Here is a 7,631-nt window from a genome sequence, read left to right on the forward strand (position 1 = left end):
AAATATAATACGTACTACACAGGTATATAACTGTACCTATATCAAATAACTGTAGTACTAAATAATTGTAAGAAAATAAGTTTCCTTATATTTACGTTACTAAAACCGTAACGTTACATATATAAAAGTTTTTATTTCACAATTATAATATTTTTGTTTTTGATACCCACGCCTTTTTCCTTGTTTTGTGGTATATTCAACACAGTAAAATCTTGTATACGTTCAAAATTAAATTTTTGCGGTGAGAAATTATCACATTCCGGGGTCGATGCTAACAAATCAGGGTAATCCTAGTGCAACGTCCCCACAGTACGATTTGATTTAAAGTTCTCATAATAAGCCTGTCCCCTCTGATTTATATCGATGTTTTATACCACGCATCTGATTGTAACTGTACGGAACAAGTCACAATATCGGGTCGATCGTTTCTAAAGCACGGGAAACGGCTATTGGAGAACCCGGCATCTCGCTCCGCCTATGAGAACAGAGACGATAGAACATCTTTTGATCCTTTTTGTGTGGGCACCAGTGCAACAGCACGGGAATTTCCGTGATGGGCAGTCCTAAGCTAAAGGCAGACCCCGAAGATAACCGGTTCGACCACTCTGACAACGGAATCGAGATTCGTCTTTGGGACTTTAACCGAACAATCGCGACGGGAGATCAAAAGATTCAAAGATGGTAGCCAGTTTTTCATCTAAAAATCTTCGGTAACTTTTTTACTACTTGTGTAATTAAACGTCGTTCATTCTGTGAAGGAGCGGCTCGTATTAAAGGATCTTCCTAGTGTAGAAGACCAAAGAACGAAGTGATTTTAGGAACTTGTAAAAAGAAAACCATTACATCTATTAACCTAAAGCTTTGAGGGTATATTTAACTATATTTTAAGAGTCTACAGTATTCTTTTAAGTAAAAATATACAATTGTTTCAAAGTAATAGCCATTTTACCAAAACGCTTCAAAAATTGGTACCCATGAAATCAGCTATTACAGTTGTGTGAAAGAAAACAAAAAATACAAAAGTTCTGTAATAATCTTGCATCAATAATATGGGATAAATGCCGCACTATTTCAGTAGAAACTAAGCCAACTAAAAGGAGGTGTTTAATATTTAAAATACACTGAAATTTTTTTTAAATAGATAATGCGATATGTGATGGTAAATTTTTATTTTTTAATGAAAAACCTAACAATGTAACATATTTGTGGATCTTTTACTCTTTTTTCACACTTTCTTTTCATTTTATTGTCAAGATGCCGACTGGATATAAAGGGAAACGCAAAGCTTATCTTAGAGCTTAGTCGAGCGAAGAAAGGTTAGCCGAAACATTGAATCGGATAAACGCTGGTGCAATTGGCAAACGAAAACCAGATACGTACTTATGTAGGTAGGTAACTATGGAATTCCGACAATGTTACTCCACTATGCTTTTACCAATGTTTTAAATAAAGAGTTAAATTAACAAGTTTATATTGGAAATTAAACATATTTCAAGATGCAGCGTCATCCCCGGAAATGAGGCGTGTCTACCTGAAAAACAAATTTTTTATTTCAAACTGTTAAGATGATACATATTGAATTGTTAATTTCTTCCGACACAAATAGTAGCACAAGATGTTCAACTAACACTACCTACCCCTAGAAAAATTTTCCGTTATAAAATGTAGGCACAGCGTCAATTTTTCAAAACGTGCGGCATCTTTCCCACAATTACCGTATAGCGTCTATTCGTTGTAGCATTTCCATTGAAATATTTTATGTAAATTCACCAATTATAGCGAAATATGGTAACAGCATTTCTATATCACGAGGTTTTGGGGTGTGGTTCACAGAGCGCTAAGAAATAGTAAAATTTCTTTACCGTTTCTTGAGCTCAAACGTTGATTAAGGAATTTAAGTCTGTCCCATGAAACGTTTCATTCAAAACACATAAGGAGAAATAAAGAAAGTGAAGAAGCACAAAAACACCGCGCGATCTCCTTCGAAAGTAATGAAAATAAACGCTTAAAAATGTTGAGATTAAACTTAATTGTAATTCAATGTAGTCCAGGTTTGGAAGTAGGTGCCTTGGTAATGTAGGGGAGACCGGAGCAAAGTGGGCTAAAAAAGTTTAAAGTAGAACAAATTTTTTCTTTTCAATAAAAATGTGTACGAACAATTTTATAACATAATTTAAACATTAATATTGACAAATTACGAGTAGGAATACTTCAGAAACAACTTAAAGTATTTTATAATTCAATTTGAACACGAAAAGCCAAAAGGCTCAATTTACCCCATTTTAAATAATTTTACATCGTCAAGCCTACACTTATTTCTTATATATACTGGAGTTATATATAATGTTTAATTTAAACTATTTTTAGGAAGGTACGGAAATCTACGTGGCCGTAGAAATAACTGATACAAAACAAAAATTTTGCGGGAGTCTCCTAGACTCCACGACATCGGCTACAAGTTCATTAAGGTCATAATTATTAAATTAACTTTATTAGGATTTTTTAAATATTCAAACTATTTTTTAATACAAATTTAATATCACTAAATTTTAATTAGATAAACATATTTTTTTCAAGACGAAGTGTTAATTATAATACATTAATTAATGACGTAATGAAAAAACTGAACTTATATTACCTGAGAGATCTTTGGAAAATAAATAATTATCAACGCAAGCTGCAACTGTCGTAGTTTCGCGTGGTTTCGCGCTAGCTGACAAGGTTAAACTATCGTACACTTCACTCGCGCTCGCGCATTTTTCCTCGTACTGCATCTCACTTTACCACCCTCGGTTTACCCCAAATACATATTAACTGGTAACTCGTTTATTTAATACTGTTTCGGTTCTTTTTGATAACATGCATTTACATATATGTTTTCAAGCTTGTTTTAGACACACAGAAAAAATGTTTCTGTTAAAATAATATGTTTATGACTCATTTATAAATACAAAAAGCTAATTTGAAAAAAAAAACCATTTGAAGATACCTAAAAATTAATTCTTATTTTCTTAAATGAATTTACATTGTTTAGTACCTGAATGTGCATAATTATCTTCGTTATATTATGTAAATTCAGTATGTTACAAACATTTGTAAACATGTTTTACTTTCAAACAAATAATTAAAAAAGCTCACTTTACCCCAAGGCTTACTTTGCCCCAATCTCCCCTACACAGTGATCCTTGCGTATCTAACATTTCTGATAATAGTGCTGAAAAACTTTCGTTAGTGTATTTAAAATCTACGTCGCGGTTTTTTAAATATCCTGTATTGTTATGTGCCGACGACCTGTTAGATAATTTTTCATTGACAGAAAGAAGAAGAAGTCAGAAGGAATTAGTTACATCTGTGCCGTAGGTTGGAAAAGAAATTCATACCTCTAGGAAAAACAATCACGTATTTTACTTGATAGTATTCTGAAGATCACGGAAAAAGGTTGTCTGCGTCGGATGCACCATGTCACATTTTACTCACTGGTCAAGGATATGTATTTAACGAAAAGAAAGAATCAATTATTCCCACATCCATCCTAATGCCCGGATCTGACTCCCTGTGACTTCTTTCTCTTTCTAACAATGAAAAACCAACCGAAAAATCATCGTCATGAAACGATACAAAATATTGAGAAATTCCTAACGCGGGTTTAAATACTTTAACAAAATAAAGATTTCAGGATTTATCATAAATGGCAGAAACATTAAGAATGATGTGTATATAATCTCAAGGAGACCATATTGCATTACAAGTAAATACCTTTAGGTTTTAATATTTTTAGTAAGAAAATAAAATTACAATTTAATAACGATTATAAAATATGAATGTACCACAAAAGGCATTATAAGACGGCGATTGTAATTTGTACTTTATGAACGTTCCTTTCATAATATTCGATCCACATTAGTAGATATGATATTTATGTATGTGCATGAGTACCTATAATTATTAGTGTGTTATTTCCTCTTAGTAAATACATCCTACATAATGCATACTGCAATCACAGACTGTTTTGTCTTTCGAATGACAACAGAGTAACAAAACTACGTATATTTAATAATGATGGTCGGAGAAATTTATATATAAATTAGAATTTCAAAAAAATGTTAATGAGTTTATTACTGACAAAAGAGCACCAGACATTTGACATTGCGATCTGCGCGACAGGCTATCGTAGCAGCATGGGTCTCTACCGGAGAATACTATTTCTCGTAAAGTCACATGGGAGGCAGAAGTGGATTCGATGACTATTTTTTCCAAACTGTACATATTCACTAACAGCCCGGTTTATTCCATGCAGTACGTATTTAATCACCCCTCAACACTACTCACCGCTTTGCCATTTTCTACCTCTTTTATTTATACCAAACTACCGATTTTAAAATATCCGTCTCGCTCGGTGACCGCGCTCGGCGCTCGGCATCAGTTGGAGTATCTCGAATAGGCTACTCCGCGAATCCTAAAAGTAGCCTATTCGCGAACAACACTGTATTATCATAAGTATTATTCTCAATTTTTTGTCATTTTTTTGGTAAGATGCACACTAGTTGCAGAACTCAAAAATCGATTTTTTCGACATTTTTTCCATGTAACTTATACCCTGAATTTTTCTATTTCCTTTATCAAGTAAACATATTATACGATTTTAAACATTTAACCGCTGCTGTAACCATTATATTTTAACTTTCTGTTGTCATACTGGGCCAAATTGATCCAAAATGTGACCTTGACGTAAAATATCTTTGAGGTATCATTGAACATGGTACTACATACTGGCGCTATGTAGCAGTAATTTCAAGTATCCTCTACAGATAGAGACGGTTCCCAAGTGAAAGGGAGTGTCAGTGCGTATTTGACAACCGTCAAAAGTTAACGTAGGGTCAAATTAACCCAAGTGTGACAAAGGCGTCGTTCTTACTTCAAAACAAATGCCTACAATTATCCTTGTATAAGAACAGTGCTCATGGAACTAAAACAATATTAAATTGTTTTGATACGATTTTTAGTAAAAGAAAAATTACACGCATATCGCCCGAAAAATATATGTCCATAGAATTATAATTGTAATAATTAACCCACATTGAACGTGTTAGGCCCGACGCGCATGAGCGGCACGCGTCATTTTGCAGACGCGTCGATTTGACGCATTCTGGCAGTACATTTAATTCACACGTGACGTAGGTTTCAGCGTCAACTTGGCGTTTTCTGAAATGAACGCAGGTATTGCAAATCGCAGATGAGACGCTAATATCTCAGCGGACAGACAGTCAATTATTTTTCCCGAGCAATTCATATACCCGGTATGCATCATTTATTATACGAACAAGCAATATTGCCTCAGCATCAAAACGAAAACGACTTTTAGAAGAGATGATGATTAAATTGTGACAACACTAGAAACATCACAGAAACCAAATGAAGATTTATAATTTTTACAATGACTACTTCCAATTATAAAGACCTGTAATATAGATCAGAAAATCCAATTTACAGTAGAAGTTTTAAATGTTATAACAAAAAAATAGAAAAAGTGTTTAATTGTAAGTTTAGTATTTTGCTTCTTATTCCTTTATTTATATTATAAGTTCATTAACCTTCCATTATTTAAAAAACGTTTTTATTCATTTATATATACCCAAATAGCACAAAATCGCCATATGTACACCGACGAGCAAACTCGGCTTCCGTTACGGGAAAAAATGGCGTAAGAAAAGAGCTTCCTACCATTTAACAAAATTTATTTCAGGTACTGAAATAAATGTTAAACCGAATGTTAATTTGGCATAAATTTCAGTAATTGACAAAACTAAATGGTAGGAGGCCCTTCGCCTACCTCATTTTTTCCCCTAGCGGAAGCCGAGTTTACTCGAGAGGGTACGCTGACGTGTAAACTCGGGTTCCGCTAGGGGAAAAAGTGGTGTATAAGAAAAGTCTCCTACCACTTGGTATTGGGAATTATCGAAACTCATGCCAAATTAACATTCAATTTAATATTTATATGAGTAGTTGAAATAAATTTATCAAGTGGTGGGAGGCCCTTCCCCTTCCCCACTTTTTCCCCTAACGGATGCCGAGTTTGCTCGCGTGGGTACGTCCGGAGTACGTACGGCGTCAAATAAACGCGACTACAAAATAACGCATGCCACTCTCGTGCGCCGAACCTTGTGCAGTCCACACACAATGAGTTAGCCTCAGAGGCTGTCTCATGAGATACAATAGGCAGAGAAAGTAATGCGTCCACTAGAGCCATAGGAGAATCCTCTACCAACAGCCCCATTAGAAAGAGATGAAAGCTACTCCAGATATTGTTTTCTCTCTCTCTAGTGCCGACTTCATCCCTATCATAAGACTGCGCAGTCTATTATGAATACTGATGTATGCAGGGTGTATCTAGGGATTAATCGGTACAAGTAAATACGAGTACATTACTCGATACTTTTGTTTCGATATCGAGTACTTTTGGTATCGATACGTACGGTTGTGATACCAAGTAGGTATCGATAAAAAGTACTCGTATCGAATGGAGTAAGAATCGACCCATCAACATTTGATATTGTAATTACTTTCAACACAAAACAATGTTGTTTACATTAATAATTAAGAAATCTGTATTTAAATATTTTCAATATTAAAGTAATTAAGTATATATGGTTAGGTGTAAGCTTGCAAAAATGGTGTTTTTAAATATAAAACAAATTTTCTGCATTGTTTCCCACAGCATCTCCATCTACCTTATCTTACAATAACCGTATTCGATATGCATGCTACCACCCCAATGAAATATTTTATTACTTAAATTTAGCTCAGATAGCACATGACGTCTTGAAGACGCCTATTTTACGGCTATTTTAGGTCTAAAGCACCTTTAAGGGGGGAGACTCCTTTGGAACAACTCCGAATCGATCGAAGCGCTGTAGTAAACAATCGGACGCCAGCGTAAACACAAAATCGATATTTGGGACGGCTTGATAATACGACATCTAGCGGCAGTACCCACAAATAAATTTTGTACCCCGTTACCATCAAGCTGGGTTTATGTATTTCCTACGCGAAGACAGTGTTGCCGGACAGTATCGTTTTTCTGACGCCGTTGCCTCATGTCCCGCATGCAATTCTACCCGTGAGGAGAACGATGGAATAGCTACGGCCTACGGCTCGTGGCGAGATTTCGATTCTCGCCGAACGTCCAAGGCCAGCGACCGACCATCGGCATACAATGTAAACAGACGTAGATGAGATAAGGAATGACGCACGAATGAAAATGTAAACTTTTACAATTTGCAATATATTTTAATGAAAATGTCATGAATGAATTGAAGAAATTCTCCCGATTAAAATGCGTCCAAATTCGAGAGTAATTGGACAATTGTTACTCATACGTAATGTTGCGGATGAAAATGATATATTATTGAAAATAATCCGAATGATGTATTGGGACTCATTTCCACCGACAGAATCTCCTCAGTTCATTCGTGACACTGTAATGAATGTACATTGAAAACTATAAGAGATTAAATTTTCATTCATGCGTTTCATTCCTTATCTGTTTACATTGTATTTCGATCGTCGGTCGCTGGTCTTTCACGTTCAGCCCTCGGCCTCTCGTTCGGCGCTCAGCAGCGCGTTTATTCCTG

This window comes from Dufourea novaeangliae, unplaced genomic scaffold (assembly GCF_001272555.1).
Source record: "Dufourea novaeangliae isolate 0120121106 unplaced genomic scaffold, ASM127255v1 scaffold329, whole genome shotgun sequence".
NCBI classification, from domain to species: domain Eukaryota; kingdom Metazoa; phylum Arthropoda; class Insecta; order Hymenoptera; family Halictidae; genus Dufourea; species Dufourea novaeangliae.